Raw genomic sequence first — 25,082 nt, forward strand, 5'->3', positions numbered from 1 at the left:
TACACTTGCCTGAAGACCTTTCATTTAAAATACTGTTTCTAGCAATAAATATTTATGATATCTGTAGGAGTTTACACAGAAATCATGGGATTCTCTCCTTTTTGGCTGTTTGTTTTGGTCTTTTCTTCTCATTGTGGGTGCACGTGCACACTGGATGTTTTTATTAGTTAGATTAAGTGATGCCAGATATTTCTATTTGATGGAGGGATTGACTCATTCAGCCACATGATCAAGTGAGAAAGAGATATCATATTTTATTGTATCTTTTTAAAAAGTATTATCCATACAGTCATATATTGGGGACAAACATTTATCATCAAATTATAAAACAATGCAGAGATAAGCATGTATGTATTGCTAGAATTAAACTCATTTTAATCAAGGAGTTTTAGATAAACTGGATACAAAATCTTTAACATATTAAAAATAGTTATGAGGGCCGGGCGCGGTGGCTCACGCTTGTAATACCAGCACTTTGGGAGGCCGAGGCGGGCGGATCACGAGGTCAGGAGATGGAGACCACGATGAATCCCCGTCTCTACTAAAAATACAACAAATTAGCCGGGCGTGGTGGCTGGCGCCCGTAGTCCCAGCTACTCGGAGAGGCTGAGACAGGAGAATGGCGTGAACCCGGGAGGCGGAGCTTACAGTGAGCCGAGATTGCGCCACTGCACTCCAGCCTGGGAGACAGAGTGAGACTCTGTCTCAAAAAATAAATAAATAAATAAATAAATAAAATAAAAAATAAAAATAGATATGAGGAAAACGTGTCATTTGATAAAATGCGGGAAATGTAATAGATGATTACCGGAACTACAAAATTAAGCCATATATGCTCTTAAGTAAATCAAATCCAGACATCCTTAAAATGAAAAAAAAGGATGCAGCAAGAGTAAGGAGCCCAGAATGATGCAAATTAAGGGAATGGGGGGAGGTGATGTTTAGAACAAGCAAAGAGAATACAATGGGAAGCAAATTTACTTTAGGCAAATTCTCCTGGAGTGGACCAGGAAGCCCTCTCTTCCAGACTCAGTTCCAAAGAGTCCCTTATGTGGGTATTTCTTTTATTTTTCCTTTGAGGACTGCACTTGGTGTTTAGTTCAACCTCATGCGGACCTCATGGAATTCCCAAGACTTGGGGCCTTGGCATTGTGGCACCTTCCTGCCACACGTACATAATTCACAGCATTACCAAGTCACCACGAGCTCCACGCTCACTTCTGTCAGCCCAGGGCCCAGCCAGGCAGTGTCGCATGGTCTCCCAGGCATGCCTTTCCAAGCCGGATATCCCTGCTGCGAAAGTTCTCAAGGCACTGGTCCGGGAAGCTGAGCCCTGGGCCTGTCCTAAAGCTCCACAGGTGACTGCACTGCAGCCCACATGGAGAGCTGCAGCTCTAACACAGGCATTTTGAGAGGCCTCAGTCGCCTTTAAGTGGCATTTCCAGGACACCCATCCTGAGCTCTCACAAATGGCTCCACATTCCCAAGGATGTCCTATTGTCATTGGAACAGCCAGTGTCAGGCAGCTTCTGCTCGGGCTGATGTGGCATCTGACCCTTGGTGGGTGGCCAGATATTCCTTCCCATTTCCGCCATGGGAAGTTGGCACTGGGAATGGTATGGAGCCCCCACGTCTACCCTAAGCCTTAGGTGTCTGCTGCTTCCAGGTCAAAAATGGACATTTCTGGTCCTGACCAGCTGCCACCACACTGTAACCGATGCTCATAGTCTCCAGGGATGTTTAGAACAGCAATGGCAGGACAGCAAACAACTGGCGATTTCTCCAGTTCCCACGCTGTTCCAGAGTGGGCATGTTGGATCCCTGTCCCCAATGTGTTCCAGCCTTACCCAGGTGCACACGGTACCCTGGGGCTAGCACAGGGCTTGTCAAGTAACACTCTTGGTGTCCACAAAACAGCTCCAGAGATACCTGCATTTTGAAAAGCCTGCCAAGCCAGCAAGTATAGGGCAGGACCCAGATTTCTTTGGCAAATCTGAAGGTGAGCTGGCCACTTGCCTGGTGAGTAGAAGCTGCCTTTACCTGGCCAGTGTATGCAACTTGAGAGAAAATGACAGCTTCATGGGGTGCTCTGGTGGGACTGGGAAGTCTGACCTCCCGGGGAGCTTTGTTATGGTCCCAGTGGAAAGACTGGATTTTGAAAACGCAACAGACCCAACTGAAAGAAGGGTCATCCCTGATTGGATCCCAGACTCTCCCTGATCTCTCTGGACTCGTTCTAGACGTGGCTTGCCTGTGGGCAGCCCTTCCCTTTGGCCCATGAGGCAGGTCCAGGTAGCTCCTGCAGCTGTGTGCCTGGCTACTGGCCCAGCACTTCTCATTTTCGCCATGTGGAAGCAGATTTGCTACTAGAGGAATTTTCCAAGTCAAAGGAAGTGTCGCCAAGCCTCTTTCCTCGACCTATGGCGAGCCCATGCCCTTGGTTTCTTATTCTCTTTGGAGTGGGCAGCAGAGGGGACAAGCCGGCCTCCAGCCAGGCTCAGGGAGTGTGGGGAGGGCAGGGAGAAAAATCTAGATGATGAGGAACTGGAGCCACCTTGAGGGGGGTGTCCTGGGGTCAGTGTCAGGGTGATAAGATGAGCCAGTTTATATTTAAGCAACATTATTATGTTCAATTATTTTGGGTAAGGGATTCCTCAGGGGAGGTGTGGTCATCTGGTCCCAGAGGGGGAGTGAAATGCCCACACATCTTCCTGAGCCATTTGGAAGCCCTTTCCTCTAGCCCTAGGTACTGATGACCCAGGCTCCTTGGTCTCAGGAGGTGCACAGGGCTGGGGGGTGCAGGCTTTTTGTCACTTACCCACTCAGCACTATTGGGCATCGGGCATTCAGAGGTCTCACGGTGGTCTCTCTAAAAACCTGGTGTCCTAGGAGAACAATTATTATTTTTGTCTATTTTTGTTTCTTTGAACTGCTGCATTCACTCACTGAGGGCTCGCCCTCTCTGCACCCCTCATCTTGTTCAGGAAGGAGGGGACTGATGAGCATGGGCCCCCTTCTCCTCTCCTGTCAGTTGCCACTAAACTGTCCCCCCTGGCTTTATCACCAAGTTCTCCCACCCCTGTTGCCTCATCTCTTCTTCTTCATTCACACTTCCTTCCTTTGCCTGTTTTCTTCTCCCAGTTGGTTAAGTTCTTTATGATCCCTAGCACCACCTACCCTGAGGTCTACCAAGGACAGAAAAGCAGGGGCCTCTGTGAGGCAATGTGGTGTTATCATGGTGGGACCTCCAGGCCCCCAGAGTGAGGGAAGAGCAGGCCTGCCAGCATCTGTGCTGATGGCTAAGAATTCCTCCACCGCCGTGCCCCTACCACCCCCTACTCTTTACTCAGAAGGGAGAGGAGGTTTGCTCTCTTGCAATGACAGCCCAGCCCCTGCTGTGCACAGGGATGGGGCTCAGGGTCCCTCCCTGCACCCTGATGTTAATTAACTATAAATAGTGAATTTCAAGTTAATAGCTACCTTCTCAGGGATTTATATATAAATAGAGTTAGAGGAAAATCTAAAGCCTATTTTACTACTTTTTAGTGTTTGTGAAAATTAAGCTTAAAGTGGACAGAATAAATATTTCTCAGACAATGTCAATGCTACTGATTACAAGTGAGATGGCTGGAGCTCGCCCCTTGGTGGAGAATTTTTTGGTGATTGGAAATTGGGGACTCTGGCAACAGAAATGGCTTTACGGTGGGTGTGAAGTCACTTCTGTCCCTCGGAGAGCCTCTTGTGGATGTGAAAGCATGTATGAACACCAGTGAAATCCACCTCCACGTACACTGAGGCAGCTGATGAGAACACAAATGAGCCAGTCCTAGCACTTCCCTCCAGAGCTGGTCACTCCCGGTCTGACGTTAGAGCATGTGAATTAAGAGTGACAATTTTTTCTACTAGCTTCTGTGAATAAAGTGTTCTACAGTCAGCCAGCACTAAACTCACTAGAAAGGAGGAGGGAAGAGCGTGGAGCCAATCATCTAGAATTACCTCAGTGTGCAGAGGCTGTCCCTTGGCTGCCTTTGGGAAAAGCAGTGTGAAATATCATGTGCCTCTTTCTTTTCAAGCTCCTCCTGACAGTCACCTGGCAACACTGGAGACCTCAAAACTATGGAGATCAGAATTTCAATAGCTGTGTCGTCTCAGCATTGACCACTCCTCTGACCCAAGCTTTCTCCTGGCAGCAGGAGATGGAGTTCGTGATGTTCGTAGGAAAATACGATTTCTGAATGCAGGAGGGCCGTGCTGGGCCCCTCTGCCTGCTTCTCTCCCTGCTGTCAGCAGTGACCAGGTCCCCGGTGTGGAGGCGACTCTGTCGTGGGTGAAACAGAAGTCCCTGGGGTAAGGCCAGACCCCAGGCCTGAAAAGGATGCAAAGCCTGCTGTTTCATGCAGCCCACCGGCAAGAAGGCTACATCCCCTGCAGCCCCGCCATCCACATAACATGATATGGGAAGGCCGTCTCTTCACCCTTACCCTGGGGACCAAAGCCTGCCTTGAGGAGTGAGTACAGCCCTGAGGTGTGCCTTGCATTACTCTTTCCCCAGGTGTGCCCGTAGACTCAAGCTTGCTCATTTCTGTCCTGACACATCTCGCTGGTCCTGCGGTGGTCAGAGTCCTCCTGTTCTGTGTCAGCTCCTAGACATCATTAGTCTTTCACGTGATAAAGTATGAGCACTTTTCTCTTTTACAGTATTTGGGGAAATTCTAACACACTCCCCAGGGATTTGCGCAGGTCCCTCTGGCTCCCCTGGTGGGTAATTCTATGGATTCTGCACCTGGCAGCCAGCACTTTCCCTTGGAAGCCCCTGGGGTCCCTGTTTGTGTGGGCCTGGTCCTTGGTTTCTACCCCAGCACCTTTTGGCTGGGACCTGCCTAGAGCTGCCTGGAAGGTCATGGTCTAGGGAAGGACAGGTGGAACCCTGACCACAACAGATCCTTCTAAAACAACAAAGTCACATTGATGACGACGACTGCAGTGGGGTGAATGCCATCACAGTGGGCATGCTGGGAGCCGCCAAGGACTTATGGCAAAAGCAGTTCTTCCCAAGGCGCCCTTTGCATCTTCTCCTCCTCGTCTCTCAGTGCATTTGGAACTTGCTTATGCGTTGGAATGACTTAAATCAACTGCTCCTTTCTGTGCCCCTGCACTCAAAGCTTCCTTCATTAATAGGAAAAAGAAAAGCACACACTACCTGAAATGATTTTACTAATTTTTGAGTGACTCAGTGGAAAGTCAGTGTTGCATACACAATTTCCTCATGCTGAGCCAGCTTGAAATAAGACTCAATAAAAGGCACAGGCCTCAGTAGCAGGCGGTGCCACTGTGGACAGTGTACACTATGGTGTGAGGGTGTGCACAGGCGAGCGTAAGTGTGTTTACTCATACACACAGATAAACCAAAAGGACATCGGGCTTCCTGATGGCAAAGGTTATGGTGCTGCTGTAGCTTGTTATAGGCCCCTGGCAGTGTCAAATGGGAAATGTTTTTTTTTTTTTTTTTTATTATACTTTAGGGTTTTAGGGTACATGTGCACAATATGCAGGTTTGTTACATATGTATCCATGTGCCATGTTGATTTCCTGCACCCATTAACTCATCATTTAGCATTATGTGTATCTCCTAATGCTGTCCCTCCCCCCTCCCCCCACCCCACAACAGTCCCCGGAGTGTGATGTTCCCCTTCCTGTGTCCATGAGTTCTCATTGTTCAATTCCCACCTATGAGTGAGAACATGTGGTGTTTGGTTTTTTGTCTTTGCGATAGTTTACTGAGAATGAGGTTTTCCAGTTTCATCCATGTCCCTACAAAGGACACGAACTCATCATTTTTTATGGCTGCATAGTATTCCATGGTGTATATGTGCCACATTTTCTTAATCCAGTCTATTGTTGTTGGACATTTGGGTTGGTTCCAAGTCTTTGCTATTGTGAATAGTGCCGCAATAAACAAACGTGTGCATGTGTCTTTATAGCAGCATGATTTATAGTCCTTTGGGTATATACCCAGTAATGGGATGGCTGGGTCAAATGGTATTTCTAATTCGAGATCCCTGAGGAATTGCCACACTGACTTCCACAATGGTTGAACTAGTTTACAGTCCCACCAACAGTGTAAAAGTTTTCCTATTTCTCCACATCCTCTCCAGCACCTGTTGTTTCCTGATTTTTTAATGATGGCCATTCTAACTGGTGTGAGATGGTATCTCACTGTGGTTTTGATTTGCATTTCTCTGATGGCCAGTGATGATGAGCATTTCTTCATGTGTTTTTTGGTTGCATAAATGTCTTCTTTTGAGAAGTGTCTGTTCACGTCCTTTGCCCACTTTTTGATGGGGTTGTTTGATTTTTTCTTGTAAATTTGTTTGAGTTCATTGTAGACTCTGGATATTAGCCCTTTGTCAGATGAGTAGGTTGCAAAAATTTTCTCCCATTCTGTAGGTTGCCTGTTCACTCTGATGGTAGTTTCTTTTGCTGTGCAGAAGCTCTTTAGTTTAATGAGATCCCATTTGTCAATTTTGGCTTCTGTTGCCATTGCTTTTGGTGTTTTAGACATGAAGTCCTTGCCCACGCCTATGTCCTCAATCATATTGCCTAGGTTTTCTTGTAGGATTTTAATGGTTTTAGGTCTAACATATAATTCTTTAATCCATCTTGAATTAATTTTTGTGTAAGGTGTAAGGAAAGGATCCAGTTTCAGCTTTCTACATATGGCTAGCCAGTTTTCCCAGCACCATTTATTAAATAGGGAATCCTTTCCCCATTTCTTGTTTTTGTCAGGTTTGTCAAAGATCAGATAGTTGTAGATATGTGGCATCATTTCTGAGGGCTCTGTTCTATTCCATTGATCTATGTCTCTGTTGTGGTGCCAGTACCATGCTGTTTTGGTTACTGTAGCCTTGTAGTATAGTTTAAAGTCAGGTAGCGTGATGCCTCCAGCTTTGTTCTTTTGGCTTAGGATTGACTTGGCAATGCGGGCTCTTTTTTGGTTCCATATGAACTTTAAAGTAGTTTTTTCCAATTCTGTGAAGAAAGTCATTGGTAACTTGATGGGGATGGCATTGAATCTATAAATTACCTTGGGCAGTATGGCCATTTTCACGATATTGATTCTTCCAACCCATGAGCATGGAATGTTCTTCCATTTGTTTGTATCCTCTTTTATTTCATTGAGCAGTGGTTTGTAGTTCTCCTTGAGGAGGTCCTTCACATCCCTTTTAAGTTGGATTCCTAGGTATTTTATTCTCTTTGAAGCAATTGTGAATGGGAGTTCACTCATGATTTGGCTCTCTGTTTGTCTGTTATTGGTGTACAGAATGCTTTTGATTTTTGTACATTAATTTTGTATCCTGAGACTTTGCTGAAGTTGCTAATCAGCTTAAGGAGATTTTGGGCTGAGACAATGGGGTTTTCTAGATATACAGTCATGTCATCTGCAAACAGGGACAATTTGACTTCCTCTTTTCCTAATTCAATACCCTTTATTTCCTTCTCCTGCCTGATTGCTCTGACCAGAACTTCCAGCACTATGTTGAATAGGAGCAGTGAGAGAGGGCATCCCTGTCTTGTGCCAGTTTTCAGAGGGAATGCTTCCAGTTTTTGCCCATTCAGTATGATATTGGCTGTGGTTTTGTCGTAGATAGCTCTTATTATTTTGAGATAAGTCCCATCAATACCTAATTTATTGAGAGTTTTTAGCATGAAGGGTTGTTGAATTTTCTCAAAGGCCTTTTCTGCATCTATGGAGTTAATCATGTGATTTTTGTCTTTGGTTCTGTTTATATGCTGGATTACATTTATTGATTTGTGTATGTTGAACCAGCCTTGCATCCCAGGGATGAAACCCACTTGATTATGGTGGATAAGCTCTTTGATGTGCTGCTGGATTCGGTTTGCTAGTATTTTATTGAGGATTTTTGCATCAATGTTCATCAAGGATATTGGTCTGAAATTCTCTTTTTTGGTTATGTCTCTGCCAGGCTTTGGTATCAGGACGATGCTGGCTTTGTAAAATGTGTTAGGGAGGATTCCCTCTTTTTCTATCGATTGGAATAGTTTCAGAAGGAATGGTACCAGTTCCTCATTGTACCTCTGGTAGAATTCAGCTGTGAATCCATCAGGTCCTGGACTCTTTTTGGTTGGTAAGCTATTGATTATTGCCACAATTTCACAACCTGTTATTGGTCTATTCAGAGATTCAACTTCTTCCTGGTTTAGTCTTGGGAGGGTGTATTTGTCGAGGAATTTATCAATTTCTTCTAGATTTTCTAGTTTATTTGTGTAGAGGTGTTTGTAGTATTCTCTGATGGTAGATTGTATTTCTGTGGGATCGGTGGTGATATCCCCTTTTTCGTTGTGTATTGCATCTATTTGATTCTTCTCTCTTTTCTTCTTTGTTAGTCTTGCTAGCGGTCTATCAATTTTGTTGATCTTTTCAAAAAACCAGCTCCTGGATTCACTAATTTTTTGAAGGGTTTTTTGTGTCTCTATTTCCTTCAGTTCCGCTCTGATTTTAGTTATTTCTAGCCTTCTGCTAGCTTTTGAATGTGTTTGCTCTTGCTTTTCTAGTTCTTTTAATTGTGATGTTAGGGTGTCAATTTTGGATCTTTCCTGCTTTCTCTTGTGGGCATTTAGTGCTATAAATTTCCCTCTACACACTGCTTTGAATGTGTCCCAGAGATTCTGGTATATTGTGTCTTTGTTCTCATTGGTTTCAAAGAACATCTTCATTTTTGCCTTCATTTCATTATGTACCAATAGGCATTCAGGAGCAGGTTGTTCAGTTTCCATGTAGTTGATAGGTTTTGAGTGAGTTTCTTAATCCTGAGATCTAGTTTGATTGCACTGTGGTCTGAGAGACAGTTTGTTATAATTTCTGTTCTTTTACTTTTGCTGAGGAGAGCTTTACTTCCAAATATGTGGTCAATTTTGGAATAGGTGTGGTGTGGTGCTGAAAAAAATGTATATTCTGTTGACTTGGGGTGGAGAGTTCTGTATATGTCTATTAGGTCCACTTTATGTAGAGTTGAGTTCAATTCCTGGATATCCTTGTTAACTTTCTGTCTTGTTGATCTGTCTAATGATGACAGTGGGGTGTTAAATTCTCCCATTATTATTGTGTGGGAGTTTAAGTCCCTTTGTAGGTCACTCAGGACTTGCTTTATGAATCTGGGTGCTCCTGTGTTGGGTGCATATATATTTAGGATAGTTAGCTCTTCTTGTTGAATTGATCCCTTTACCATTATGCAATGGCCTTCTTTGTCTCTTTGGATCTTTGTTGGTTTAAAGTCTATTTTATCAGAGACTAGGATTGCAACCCCTGCCTTTTTTTGTTTTCCAGTTGCTTGATAGATCTTCCTCCATCCCTTTATTTTGAGTCTTTGTGTGTCTGTGCACGTGAGATGGGTTTCCTGAATACAGCACACTGATGGGTCCTGACTCCTTATCCAGTTTGCCAGTCTGTGTCTTTTGATTGGAGCATTTGGCCCATTTACATTTGACGTTAATATTGTTATGTGTGAATCTGATCCTGTCATTATGATGTTAGTTGGTTATTTTGCTCGTTAGTTGCTGCAGTTTCTTCCTAGCCTCGATGGTCTTTACAATTTGGTGTGTTTTTGCAGTGGCTGGTACCGGTTGTTCCTTTCCATGTTTAGTGCTTCCTTCAGGAGCTCTTTTAGGGCAGGCCTGGTGGTGACAAAATCACTCAGCGTTTTCTTGTCTGTAAATTATTTTATTTCTCCTTCACTTATGAAGCTTAGTTTGGCGGGATAGGAAATTCTGGGCTGAAAATTCTTTTCTTTAAGGATGTTGAATATTGGCCCCCACTCTCTTCTGGCTTGTAGAGTTTCTGCTGAGAGATCAGCTGTTAGTCTGATGGGCTTCCCTTTGTGGGTAACCCGACCTTTCTCTCTGGCTGCCCTTAACATTTTTTCCTTCATTTCAACTTTGGTGAATCTGACAATTATGTGTCTTGGAGTTGCTCTTCTCGAGGGGTATCTTTGTGGCATTCTCTGTATTTCCTGAATCTGAATGTTGGCCTGCCTTGCTAGATTGGGGAAGTTCTCCTGGATAATATCTTGCAGAGTGTTTTCCAACTTGGTTCCATTCTCCCTGTCATTTTCAGGTACACCAATCAGACGTAGGTTTGGTCTTTTCACATAGTCCCAAATTTCTTGGAGGCTTTGTTCATTTCTTTTTATTCTTTTTTCTCTAAACTTCTCTTCTCTCTTCATTTCATTCATTTCATCTTCCATCAGCAATACCCTTTCTTCCAATTGATCGCATCTGCTACTGAGGCTTCTGCAATCTTCGCATAGTTCTCGAAACTTGGCTTTCAGCTCCATCAGCTCCTTTAAGCCCTTCTCTCCATTGGTTATTCTAGTTATCCATTCTTCTAATTTTTTTTCAAAGTTTTTAACTTCTTTGCTATTGCTTTGAATTTCCTCTCGTAGCTCAGAGTAGTTTGATCATCTGAAGCCTTCTTCTCTCAACTCGTCACAGTCATCCTCCATCCAGCTTTGTTCCGTTGCTGGTGAGGAACTGCGTTCCTTTGGAGGAGGAGAGGTGCTCTGTTTTTTAGAGTTTCCAGTTTTTTTGCTCTGTTTTTTTCCCCATCTTTGTGGTTTTATCTACTTTTTGTCTTTGATGATGGTGATTTACAGATGGGTTTTTGGTGTGGATGTCCTTTCTGTTTGTTAGTTTTCCTTCTACCAGACAGGACCCTCAGCTGCAGGTCTGTTGGAGTTTACTAGAGGTCCACTCCAGACGCTGTTTGGCTGGGTGTCAGCAGCGGTGGCTCCAGAACAGCAGATTTTCATGAGACCACAAACTCAGCTGTCTGATAGTTCCTCTGAAAGTTTTGTCTCAGAGGAGTACCTGGCAGAATGAGGTGTCAGTCTGTCCCTACTGGGGGGGTGCCTCCCAGTTAGGCTGCTCAGGGGTGAGGGACCCACTTTAGGAGGCAGTCTGTCTGTTCTCAGATCTCCAGCTGCGTGCTGGGAGAACCACTACTCTCTTCAAAGCTGTCAGTCAGACAGGGACATTTAAGTCTGTGGAGGTTCTTGCTGAGCTTTTGTTTGTCTGTGCCTGCCCCCAGAGGTGGAGCCTACAGAGGCAGGCAGGCCTCCTTGAGCTGTGGTGGGCTCCACCCAGTTCCAGCTTCCTGGCTGCTTTGTTTACCTAAGCAAGCCTGGGCAATGGCGGGCGCCCCTCCCCCAGCCTCACTGCCGCCTTGCAGCTTGATCTCAGACTGCTGTGCTAGCAATCAGCCAGACTCCATGGGCATAGGATCCTCCGAGCCAGGTTCGGGACACAATCTCCTAGTGTGCCATTTTCCAGGCCCGTTGGAAAAGCACAGTATTAGGATGGGACTGACCCAATATTCCAGGTGCCGTCTGTTTCCCCTTTCTTTGACTAGGAAAGGGAACTCCCTGACCCTTTGCACTTCCCGAGTGAGGCAATGCCTCGCCCTGCTTCGGCTCATGCACAGTGCGCTTCACCGACTGTCCTGCACCCACTGTTAGGCACTCCCTTGTGAGATGAAACCGGTACCTCAAGTAGAAATGCAGAAATCACCCATCTTCTGTGTCGCTGGGGTTGGGAGCTGGAGACCGGAGCTGTTCCTATTCGGCCATCTTGGCTCCACCCCCAACATTGGGAAATGCTTTAATGGCATGTTGTTCAATGTATATAATGGGGTCTCCCATGGCCCAGGGACCCACTATGAGCACTCCACCTTCTGTGGTGGAGAACACGGCTGGAGTCATCACAGCCCAGGTCTTTATTGAAATGCAGTGTTGACCCAGAAGGCTCATGTAGAACCCATTTGGCCAGGTCTGGACCATCTCTCTCCATCTGAACTGCCTTGGCTGCACAGAGGGACCCAGACCCAAAAGGCCCAGAATCAAGAGGAAACTGAATGACATTTACCATTACACCAGCTTTCATTTATTTTTTCCATATGATCATAAGGACTGTATTACTAAGTATGCTTATATATGCTATTTACAGTCTGTTCCCTTTTATATGATGAAAGATTAATAAAGAACAAAAAATTGCCTGCAGTAAAACCATGCCTGAGGCCAAGAGTGGTGGTTCATGCCTGTAATACCAGCACTTTGGGAGGGCAAGAGGGGCAGATCACCTGAGATAAGCAGTTCAAGACCAGCCGGGACAACATGGAGAAACCCCAACTCTACAAAACACACACACACAAAAAAAAATTAGCTGGGCATGACAGTGAGTGCCTGTTATTCCAGCTACTTGGGTGGCTGAGACAGGAGAATTGCTTGAACCTGGGAGGTGGAGGTTGCAGTGAGCCGAGATTGCACCATTGTCCTCCAGCGTGGATGAAAGGGAGAGAGAGGGAGGGAGAGAGAGGGGGAGGAGAGAGAGAGAGAGACAGAAAGAAAGAAAGAAAGAGAAAGAAAGAAAGAAAAAGAAAGAAAGAGAAAAAGGAAGAAAGAAAGAAAGAAAGAAAGAAAGAAAGAAAGAAAGAAAGAAGAAAGAAAGAAAGAAAGAAAGAAAGAAAGAAAGAAAGAAAGAAAGAAAGAAAGAAGAAAGAAAGAGCAAGCCATGCCTGACGGGCACAGTGTGGTCATCACCTCAGCAGGTTGACACTCACCTGGAGGTCATGAAATCTGTCCATTATGCCAGTGATGGGTTGAGCACTGAGCTCTGAGCTCACACACTGGGGCATGTGCCGCTGCTCTAACTCACCCCTTTAAAGAGGAAAATACAATTGAGCTTTCTAATACCAAATATTTCATCACAGGATTTAAAAACAAATAATCATTCAAGGGAAATTCGTCTTTAAAACCCTTTCCTGATGTAGCACTGCGAAATTATAGGGATTATGAACTTGAGCCACTGAGCCTAGACTGACTGATGTATTCTACCAATAAGCTATATACATAAACCCATGTCTTCCCACTTCTCAGAACCATGAAATCAATCATTCCTCCCTTTCTTTCCTTCATTTTTATTGTTTCTTAACAATACTAGAAGCCAAATTCATTATTTTCTTAAACCACTTTTATTCATTATATGACTTCCTAAAACACCCGAAGAAAGGTTATTATCCACCATTTCTTCCATATACACCATTTAATAACAGACAACCTACGTGTGAGTCATTGGAATTTATGGTGATTCACAGATAATTTTTTTGCAGTCTTATGTTTTTAAATTAGTCTTTAGTACCAAACCTCCCTACTCCATAGCCTGACCACTCCCTCTGAGCAGTAATCAATGCTGCACTGTACCCTCAGGATTGGAAGCCATGAGAAAAAATCTTCCTCAAATCCTAACCAAGATGTTTTCCACTCAAGTGGTAAGTGGATACATTTGTAGCATGTCTGTCTGAGGCTGAATCTGAGGGAAAAGGCCTAATACTTACAATCCACTGGTTGGTTTTCCTGCTCTCCTCATTTAACTTTCTTTGGTTTTCTTGAATTTTTGCCCAAAAAGATCTCATTTGCTTCATTATCTTCTCCTATAAAAGAACTATGAATTTGAACATCACAGAAACAAATCGCTTTGGGTGTCAGACCCCCATTGATAAAGAAATCAAGGAATGAGATATGAAAGAGATTTGGGAAGATCTCAGAATGTAGAACCACGACATGCAACACAATCAGTTTAATAGGAAAATCATAAGCAGGGCCGGTTTACAGATAATGTGGCATCTTGCATCAGAATTGGAATCCACTGACACCGTGCCTTGCTAATTCTAGCATATTTTATTGTATTATTTCCAGTGTTGGTAAATAGGTTTCTTATATAGAAGGCTTTTGAACTTGTAGTTTAGATAGCCAGAAACCCTTTCTGATATTGAGCTCTTTACAGTGCCTTGAACATTAAAGTAAATAGCCAAATTATTATAATGATTATTAACTTCATCACTCCCTCAGTGAAATGCAAGTTCCAGGAAGGAAGGTATTCTCACAGATTCCGTTTAAATTTTTACCATTGATACCTAGGCACTACATGACATCCAGTACAGAAAAGAATAATCCTCATGCTCTTCATCTTCTCCCTAATCTCTTTACTTGTGCCATCCTCCAGCTTTCAAAGTGCTCTCAGAGCCATCACTTACCCAGTGTTCCTTAGTTGCCCCTCACAGTGTCTGTGAGCCCCGTGCTCCTGAGCGTACGGCAAATGAAGCAGGCTCTTATCCACTGCTCCAAATATCTTTTTTTCTCCCTGTGGAACCCACACATTTGTTCATTAGAACTCAGGAATTGCCAGAGACTGGCTTTCCTGGCAATGCACACCAGATTCTTCAGAAGAATATTGGTTTTGATGTCCTCCTGCTGTGACAATTCCCCACATGTGGGCAGCAGGTAGGAATTTTGGCTTCTTCCCAGGAAAGGCAGAGACAGGGCCTACAGAAGCTGGGGCCTCAGCCTGTAGTGATGGGGTCTATGAGTTAGTTCAGACAGAAGAGGCAGATGGGTTCTTTCTGGAAGGCTTGTGTGATGTCTGAAAACATTTCCCTGAAGGAAGGAAATTAGGAAGGGTATGATTGAAACTTCATCTTATGCCTTGGGGAAACAAAGACCAAAGCAAAATTTGACTCAGGTTGTGACTCAGTGATAAACTTCTGTCTAGAGTAGAACAGGCTTTATTTTGTATAAGACAAAAAGAGAACCTGAGGCCCAAAGAGAGCTCTTGGATCTGTAGGTAAAATTGTTGGGTTCATACACAACTCACAGGGCACTACGTCCTACCATTTTCTTTTGCATAGAAAAATGAACCTCAGAGAGGCCAGGTGTGATGGCTCACACCTGTAATCCCAGCACTTTGGGATGCCAAGGCTGGTAGATCAGGTTAGAGACCAGCCTGGCCAATATAGGGAAACCCTATCTCTACTAAAGACACAAAAATCAGCCAGGAGTGGTGGCACATGACTGTAATCCCAGAAACTTAGGAGACGGGGCAGGAGACTCACTTGAACCCTGAATTTGCAGTCAGCTGAGACCGAGCCACTGCGCTTCAGCCTGGATAATAAAGCAAGAAGTAAGAAAGAAAGAAAGAAAGAAAGAAAGAAAGAAAGAAAGAAAGAAAGAAAGAAAGAAAGAAAGAAAGAAAGAAAGAGAGAATAAGAGAGAGAGAAAGAAAGAGAGAGAAAAAAACAGAAAGAAGAAAGAAAAAGAAAGAAAGAAAGAAAGAAAAGAAAGAAGGAAAGAAAGAAGAAAGAAAGAAAGAAAGAAAGAAAGAAAGAAAGAAAGAAAGAAAGAGAAAGAAAGAAACAGAAAGAAAGAAACAAGAAAAGAAACCTCAGTTTTGTTGAGTTTTGACTTTACTCCAAAAAGCTTCAGGTTTAAGAGTATGAAGTTAGGACCAATTTATACCATTAGACGATGGGTCCTGAATACTCTGAAAATCATTCTTAATGCTCATTGTGATTGGTTTAGAAAAGACTGATTTAGTACAAAAGAAAAAAAGTGATTTGTTTAGGAAATGGTATTTAACTGCAATTTTACTCTCATTGTTTCATTTAGATGTCATAATTTTCTCCTTTAAAGTATTTTGTAAAATCTCAATCACAATCCACCACTGCAAAATGATTTCTAAATAACCATTATTTATTTACTGAACATTGTGAGATTTGATCAGATTTCACCCAGAAATGCTGAAGAGACATTTAGTATACTCTAAAACACTTGTATATATGCTTGTCTTGTGGAGGCGCAAGCACTATGGACTCAAAAGTGGGAAGCTTCTCTCCCTAGTAAGGGGAGGGCACCACTGGGATCACTGGTGCCATCTCCTGCAATGGATCTTCTGATGTTGGGTCGAACAGAAATTCAGGAGTTGATTTCCCTCGGCGGGTGGAGCGGGATCCTTCCTTGGCTATCTGTTCTTTTGCTACTAACACTGCTGCTGCCTGCCCTCTTAGCCACTGTGGGGGGTCTAGCACCAGCTGTAACCAAGTGTCTATGTATGAAAACTGGTCTGAGTGTCCTGACTTACCAGTTACCTTGTGCCATATCTTAGAAACAAGGGACCTGTCCAGGCTTCTTTCTGATGGCCAGGCCACTTCTAATGTTGGCCAATCTATTCCACACAAAGTTCTAAGTTTCCCTGGTGTCATAGTAACCCCATAGTCTCCATTAAATCCCATCTTAAAATTTTTCAACATAGTTCCTAGCGGAGTAGGCTTACTTTGTGTCTGACCCATGTTTCCTCAAGACAAAACACCAAGCTCACACCACACGCACACCACAGAACAAAGAATGGGTAAAAAGGTCACATACACACTTTTTCAGTTTTCACCAAACCAGAATCAAAACCAAAATCAGAGTATCCAGAAATCCAAGCCAGGTCAAACAAAAACCAAAGTATCAAGCAATTCAAGTCAATTCAAAAACGAAAGCCAAAGTGCCAGTACAGGCACGCAGTGGGTGATCAGGACACACTTCCTCTCAAGTGGAGTAGGCAAGTTCCAAAGACCAGTCTTACCAAGTTTCAAATGTCTGGACTCCAAGTGCCTGTTCCTTCCCGGTGTTCAGCCACTGCGTTGATCCTCCACAGGGGCCTACCACACACCGCTCTGATGAGGCGTTCCACCGGGGCAATTGCCTACCCGGGAGCGCTCTCAGGATCCACATCGCTCAAACTGGCTGGAGTCCCCCGCAGGGATGCGCCACAGGGCAGGCCTAAGCCAACTAAGGGGCAGCCTCAACTGTCCATCAATTACCTCGTTTCCTGGTCAGGGAACCAAGAAATGTAGCAGGACGAGTCACAGACAAAACTCCTCAGACACCGGATTAAAGAAGGAAGAGGTTTTTTATTCGGCCGGGATCCTCAGCAGACTTGTGTCTTAAGAGATGAGCTCTCTGAAAAAGAAATTCCTAGGGCTTTTAAGGGCTTACAACTCTAAGGGGTCTAGGTGAAAGAGTCGTAATAGATCAAGTAAGCATGAAGAACGTGACTGGGGGCTACATACATCAACTAACAGAACAAAAAGTTTTTTTTTTTCTTTCGAGACAGAGTCTTGCTCTGTCGCCCAGGCTGGAGTGCAGTGGCGCAATCTCAGCTCACTGCAAGCTCTGCCTCCTGGGTTCATGCCATTCTCCTGCCTCAGCCTCTCCGTGTAGCTGGGACTACAGGCGCCCGCCACCACGCCCGGCTAAATTTTTTGTATTTTTAGTAGAGAGGGGGTTTCACAGTGGTCTTGATCTCCTGACCTCGTGATCCGCCCGCCTGGGCCTCCCAAAGTGCTGGGATTACAAGCATGAGCCGCCGCGCCTGGCCAGAACAAAAAGTTTTACAGTGCTTTCTCATACAATGTCTAGAATTTACAGATAACACCAGTAGTTTTGGTCAGGGGTTAATATTATTATTATTTTAACCACCAGAGCCAGGTGGTGGCACCAAGGTCGTCTAGGTATTTATCTTACTTCTGTTTCTTTCTAACTTTTTGCTTTCTCCCTTTTCTCCTGTCTTATAAACTACAGAAAAGGGGAGGTTGGGGAGCAACTGGGAAGGACAACAGGAGAAGTGGTGGTCTCATACCATAATACAACAGCTAAATCTAGCTCTGATGCTTATTCTGTGTGGACAATAACAGCAGAGCCAATGGCTGATTTGTGGGAGGTAAAAACTACTTTTGCAGAATCGTACATGATTTCAGCAGAAGGGCAAGGACATTTCAGTTGGGAACAGATTGCTCCGTGGTAATGTGATCACTATGTACCCAACAATGGCTCTTTCTTCCTAGCGTCAATGCAGATGTTATTTTCTCCTTAACTATTATCATCTCTGTTTCTAACCATATAAAAGCATATCCACTATATATCTGAAGTAAATTCATACTAGTGGTGCAACATCTCCAGCCTTTTAAGTGTAAAAAGAGAAAACGTATGATGTGTTTACTCACTGTTTTATACTCTGTAACACATGAAGAGAAGACCCTTTTATTCATTGCCTGTACTATTATTTTTAAACTTTCTGAAACACTTTATCTTATATCCAGCATAGAATTGAGTTTCCCTTTTTGATTTAATCTGACAATATTTTTTTCCTCTAATAAGAGCATGTTATGCTATGATCTATATGCACATATCTTCTTTTGCTGTCTTGTTTGTTTTTATTGATTTTGTTTTGATGTTGTGATATTTGGAAGAGTTAAATTTTTATTCTGATGGCTACCTTACGTAATTTCATAAAATCATCTCTTTCTTTAGACAGTAGCTAATGTCTCTAAACTAAGAACAATGGTATTAACTCTTTCTTGTCTTCCCTATGTGATCTTTCATCCCCCAATTGGATATAATAATATTAACTTTGTTTCCCCTGGTGCCATTAAGTATGCCTACATTTCTATAAACAATATCCTTTGACTCCCAGGCATTACAGATGTGCAGTCAGTAAAATCATCCTGCAGAATACCTTCTTTTTCCTTTTCTTCTATTTTTCTTAGGGTATCATTTCTGTAATGCCAGAGCACCTACGGTTGCATTTCTTTCTGTCAGCTTTATCCAGCATTTGTTTTTGTCTTTTATTTAAGGTTAAATATATTCCTTGCTCACTATGACACTGGGGAAAGGAAGGTTTTTGTTGTCATGGTTGTGCTTGTACAGTTGCTTATTTAAAAACATTGGCGAAAACAAAAAATGTATGTAGATAGAATGGAGATAAGACAGAAAATGAGAGCGATTGATGATGAGTGTGCTTATTCTAGGCTGGGAGGGGTGCTACACTGAGTAGTGTCTCCAAGGCTACAGGAAAGGATGGTTGATTGGGAGCAGGTGGAGTTTCCAGTGGAGGAGAGAAGTCCTGTCTTCAACAACCTGTGCAGAACCAGGAACTGGTAATGGTTCAAATCAACTTACAGACCTGGAGGTAAAAATTTAGGACAACTCGTTTAGCACCTCGTTTCCTAGAAAATATTAGCTACTATTTGCTGAGCATCTGTCAGTCTGTCTGTAGCATGGAAGATCTGAGTACAGGGGAGACTGGATTAGTAACAGTGGGTCGGAAAATTATATAATATCCATCCAAAATTCCTGCTTTACATACACTGCACCTGGTATTTCCAGAACTAGAAGTTAAAGAAATTATTTGTGCTTGAACTTGCAGAAAACTGCCTTTTCCCGTCTTCTCTTGCATCTTAAACTGGAGTTTCTCTTTTTCTTGAGCTTCAGTGTCCTTCTCAACTCACTTTATAATTGACTTCCTGCAGTTTCTCCTTAGGGCAGGGCTTTGTTTCAGAGGTGGTTAATTTGTAGGGTTCATAGGATACAGACCACTCACAGCACCTGCTTTTTGCCATCCTCACTCTCAGCTGGGAGTTGAGGCTCAGGAAGCCTTCTGCAAGCCTCAGCTGCTGTTCTCAGATTAATCTGCTAAGTTCTTTTTGCCTAGTAGGAATCTCTGAATTTAGGAACATAGATGTTAGCGCTTGTATTTCTAGTTTTTCCAGTTCCCAGGGCCATTAAAGATTTTTTTCCTTTCCTTTCCTTCTTCCAAAAAAGTTGGTGATTCCCCTGGGTCCCTGTGGTTTAACCTCACAAAAGGTTCATGATGACACCCTGTTACATTGTTTTGTCATAGTTAATACTTCATTATCCCAGTTGCTCGGTCAGTTTTTGTGAGAGATTCAGGGATATTAATAAAACTGTGCTGCTGCTACTAACATCTTGCATAAAAGCCCTATTAATTAAAATGTTTATTTTACATGTGATTTGAACTCGTAATTTTTATTCAAAGTTTTTCAATAGAGATCCAGAAAAGACCCCCTTATATTTGTAGTTTTGTGCATTGCAACACTTTCTAGTGAAAAAAAACAAAACAAAACATTAGAACAACACAAGTGATAGTAAAAGAATAAACCCTACAATCCATTAATTATAAAATGAAATACTGTGCAGGTGTTAAGAATGAGGGAATCAATAAGAACTTGTGTGGGGTAACTATAAACTTTTAAAAAATAAAGTATATGCTCATGTGACCATATTATCGTTAAAAAAAAAACCAAGCATACTTGCACACAGCTTCAAGCAAAATGGGTACATTCATTTAAAAATATTTAAATTAAGTAAATGGCCCAATAATTTAACTTTGTAAAATTCTATGTCCTCTGATTATTTTATATGCTAGAAACAGGCATTACTGTTTTGTTTATTTCATTTGAAATAATTGTAGTCACATGAGGTTTAAGTTATAATACACAGAGGTCACATATGCCAATTTTTTAAATGGATACCTTATTTACTACTATTGAGTTTTGAGAATTCTTTACATATGCTAGATATAAGCTCTTTGTCAGATATAGGGTATGCAAATTATTTCTCATGGTCTGTAATTCAGTTTTTCAACCTCTTTACAGGGTCTTTCTAAGTAAAAAAAAAAAAAAAAAGAAGTCCAGTTTTATCACTTTTTCCTTTTGTAGATTTTGTTTTTGATATCAAGCCTAAAAATTCTTTGCCTAGCCCAAGGTCTCAAGAGTTTTCTTCTATTTTTAAAAGGTTAATGAATTAATAAATTTATTTATTTATTATTTTTGAGACGAGGTTTCGCCCAAGCTGTAGTGCAGTGGTGCCATCATTGCTCACTGTAGCCACAAACTATGGACTGAAGTGATCCTTCTGCTTCAGCCACTTGAGTAGTAGCTGAGATTACAGTCACGAGCTACCATACACAACTTAAAGTTTCGTAATACTACATTTCACATCTAAGCCTGTGATTTATGTGAGTTAAATTTTATATAAAGTATAAATTTAGGTCAATCTTAGTTTTTGTACCTATGAATGTCCAATTGCTCTAGCACCATCTGTTGAAAAAGGTATCCTTCCTTTAAACGGATTTTGCATCCTTGTTAAAAAAAGTCAGTTGAATATCCTGTGGTCTGTCACCTTTTAATAAGATAAAAACATTAACATTCACCAGATATCAAAGTTTAGAAATTTTTTTAAAGCCAAACTTCTGAAAATAGAATAAAAACACCTTCACATGTCAAATTAGTCAATTTGCATAGGACTAATTCATTTAAGTATATTAAAATACAAACTAATTCAAAACACTAAGGTGATAATACAAAACTATAAATTAAAGGCTAATTATTAAGTCAAATTGCTGTATTCTATGTCTTAGAGTGAATTCAGAAGGATCCATTGTATTATTGAATAGGCAAGTTTTAATTTCAGAGGATGAAACTGATATATTACTGCCACCTTGTGGATATTCTGTTATTATAGGCTATTATAAAAAGCAATGAGGATATGTAATCTGTTCTAACAAGAAGCATTTCCTTTTTTTTTTGCCATTTTTATTATTATTATTATTACATTTTAAGTTCTGAGATACATGTACAGAACGTGGAGGTTTGTTACATAGGTATACACGTGCCATGGTGGTTTACTGCACCCAACAACCCATCATCTACATTAGGTATTACTCCTAATACTATCACTCCCCCAGCCCCCAACCCCCTGACAGGTCCCGGTGTGTGATGTTCGCCTCCCTGTGTCCACGTGTTCTCATTGTTCAACTCAAAAAAAAAAAAAAAGAAGCATTTTCTGCTTTCCCAATTTCTTAACTACAATGCAACTTTATGTTTAATTTAACTAATTTAATTTTTTTTGAGACAAGGTCTATCTCTGTTGCCCAGGCTGGAGTGGAGTGGCGTGAATATGGTTCAGTGAAACCTCCACCTCCCTGGCTCAAGTGATCCTCCTTCCTCAGCCTCCCGAATAGCTAGGACCACAGGCATGCACCACAATAGCCAGCTAATTTCTTTTTTATTTTTTGTAGAGATGAGGTCTCACTTTGTTGTCCACGCTGGTCTCAAACTACTCGGCTCAAAGGATCATCCCGCCATGGCTTCCCAAAGTGCTTGGATTTATAGGTGTGTGCCATAGCACCAGGACAAAGCAACTTTAGAGAAGTCTTTTTTTTCTTTCATAAAAACAGTTGTAGATATTTTCCTTATGGAATTTATTTGTGATAATATATTTTAATAGATGGTTTAATTTGTTAAATAATTTGTCTCAGATAATAATAATTGATTAATATTAAAACTACAAAACAAATAGGGTCTTCTTTTACTATGAAAAATGAAAGTTGATTCTGACATCTATGTAAACATTTTAAGTATTCAAAGTATATAAATGTGAAGTCCTATCAAGAGTAATTAGACAAGAGAAAGAAATAAAGGGCATTAAAATTGGAAAGGAGAACATCAAATTGTTCCTGTTTGCAGATGACATGATCTTATCTATAGGAAAACCTGAAGACTCTACCAGAAAACTTTTAGAACAAACAAATTCAGTGAAGTTGCAAGACACAAAACTAATACACAAAAATTGGTAGCATTTATATCTATGGAAACAAACTAGCTGAAAAAGAAATCAAGAAGGCAAACCTATTTACCGTAGTTACCAAAAAAAAAACCTAGACATAAATGTAACCAAGGAGGTAAAATGAAAACTACAAAACACTGATGAAAGAAATTGAAGAAGATACAAACAAATGAAAAGTAGAAAGTAGAACAGAGGATACTGCAAGCTGAAAAGGGTAGGGAGAAAGGAGGGATGTAAGAGATTGTTAATGGATACAAAATTACAGCTAGGTAGAAATAATAAGTTCTAGTGTTCTATAGCACTGTAGATGACATTCATGCTCATGGATCAGAAATACTAATGTTGTTAAAGTGACAGAACTACTCAAAAGCAACCTACAGATTCAATGCAATCTCTATCAAAATACCAATGAACATTCTTCACAAAATTAAAAAAAAAAATCCAAAGAGATTGTATGGAATCAAAAAATATCCTGAATAGCCAAAGCAATCCTTAGCAGAAAGAACAAAACTGGATGTATCATGCTACCAGACCTCGGAATATACTACAAAGCTGTAGTAACTAAAACATCATGGTAGTGGCATAAATACAGACACAGACCTATGGAACAGAATAAAGAACCCAGAAAATCCACATATCTCAGCCAATTGATTTTTTACAAAGATGCCAAGAACACTCATTGGGGAAAGGATAGTCTCTTCAATAAATTGTGTTTGGAAAACTGGATATCCAAATGCAGAAGAATGAAACTAGACCCCTGCCTCTCACCCTATACAAAAATTAACTCAAAATATCTCAAATGCCCAAATATAACACCCAAAATGGTAAAGCTACTAGAAGAAAACATAGGGGAGATCCTTCAGGACATTGTTCTGGGAAAAGATTTTATGAATAAGGCATCAAAAGCACAGGCAACAAAAGAAAAAATAAACAAATGGGATCACATCAAGCTAAACAGCTTCTGCACAGCAAAGGAAATAATAAAATGAGTGAAAAGACAACCTACAGAATGGGAGAAAATATAAACTACTCATCTGGCAGGAAATTAATCTCAAGAATATACAAGGAATTCAAACATATCAATAGCAAAGAAACTCAACAATCTAATTAAATATAAGCAAATTCTCTGAACAGACATTTCTCAAAATAAGACATACAAATGACCAACAAATATATGAAAAAATGTTCAACACCACTAATCAGCAGGGAAATGCTAATCAAAGCCACAATGAGGCAACATCTCACCCCAGTTCGGATGGCTATTATAGAAGAGACAAAAATAAACGCTGGCAAAGATGTGAAGAAAAGGGACTTTTTTTTTTTTGACAGTCGCATTCTCTGTCCAGGCTGGAGTGCAGTGGTGGTGTAATCTGGTTCCCTCTGCTTCTAGGGTTCAAATAGTTCTCCTGCCTCAGCCTCCTGAGTAGCTGGGGGAAAAGGAACTCTCATACACTGTTGGTAGGAATGTACATTAGTGCAGCCAGTATGGAGAACAGTATTGAAACCCCTCAAGCAATCCCACTACTGGGAATTTATCCAAAGGAAAGAAAAGCATTATATTGGAGAGCCATCGGCATCCCCATGTTTATTCCAACAGTATTCACAATAGCCAAGATATGGAATCAACCTAGGTTTCCAACAACAGAAGAATGGATTTTAAAAATGTGGTATATATATACCAAGGAAGGCTATTTAGCCATAAAAAAGAATAAACAAAATCTTGTCATTCTCAGCAACATGGATGGAACTGGAGGATATAATGTCAAGCAAAATAAGCCAGGAATAGAAAGTTCAACACCACATGTTCTAACTCACGCAGAAGCTAAAAAAAAGTTGATCTCATAGAAGTAAAAAGAAGAAGAGCGAATACTGCAGGCTGAAAAGGGTAGAGAGAAAGGAAGGATAGTAAGAGATTTGTTAATGGGTACAAAATTACAGTTAGTTAGGAGTAATAAGTTCTAGTGTTCTATAGTACTGTAGATGACTATAGTTAACAATACTATATTATGTAGTTTAAAATACCAAGGAGTAGTTTGAATGTTCCCAATACAAAGAAATAATAAATGATTGAGATGATAGATATGCTAATTACCCTGATCCGATCACCATCTACATGTATTGAAACATCCCCATATAGCCATGAATATGTATAAACTTTGTCAATTTATAAAGTAAAAAAAAAAATCTTGAAGAATGCATTTGAAGAACTTGTACTCAAGAAATCAACTTATTTTAAGAACTTGAGTCTCCTGGGAATTTGTGTTTTCTAGACCAGTACTTCTCCAAATTAAAGCAAATTTAGGCTGGGCATGGTGGCTCATGCCTATAATCTCAGCACTTTGGAAGGCCGAGGCCGGCAGATCACTTGAGGTCAGGAGTTCGAGACCAGCTGACCCAATATTGTGAAACCCTGTCTCTACTAAAAATACAAAAATTAGCTGGGCGTGATAGCATGCGCCTGTAATCCCAGATATTTTGTAGGCTGAGGCAGGATAATTGCTTAAACTGGAGAGGTGGAAGTTGCAGTGAGCCAACATTGCACCACTACACTCCAGCCTGGGCAACAGAGCAAGACTCTGTCTCAAAAAAAAAAAAAAAAAGCTAATTTATTTCACTTTGGTTTTGTGTCAAAATGTAGATTCTTTTAAAGTAAATCCAAAGAATTTAGATGTAGTTGAAGCTTGTAATCTGTTCTTAATTGTTTTAATAAAAATAAAATATTTAGATTTAGAGTAAATCTAAAGTGAGGCCTGAAGCTGCTCCCAG

The 25,082-nt window shown here is 41.5% G+C and overlaps 1 protein-coding gene across 1 annotated transcript in view; it reads left to right on the forward strand.

Moving 5' to 3' along the window:
- The window catches only part of LOC129485369 (N-acetylated-alpha-linked acidic dipeptidase 2-like), a 61,545-nt gene that overhangs the window by 1,359 nt on the left and 35,104 nt on the right, over positions 1–25,082 (forward strand). The gene's annotated exons all lie outside the window — the stretch shown is intronic.

The sequence above is a fragment of the Symphalangus syndactylus genome, chromosome 6, assembly GCF_028878055.3.
Source record: "Symphalangus syndactylus isolate Jambi chromosome 6, NHGRI_mSymSyn1-v2.1_pri, whole genome shotgun sequence".
In the NCBI taxonomy this organism is placed as follows: Eukaryota; Metazoa; Chordata; class Mammalia; order Primates; family Hylobatidae; genus Symphalangus; species Symphalangus syndactylus.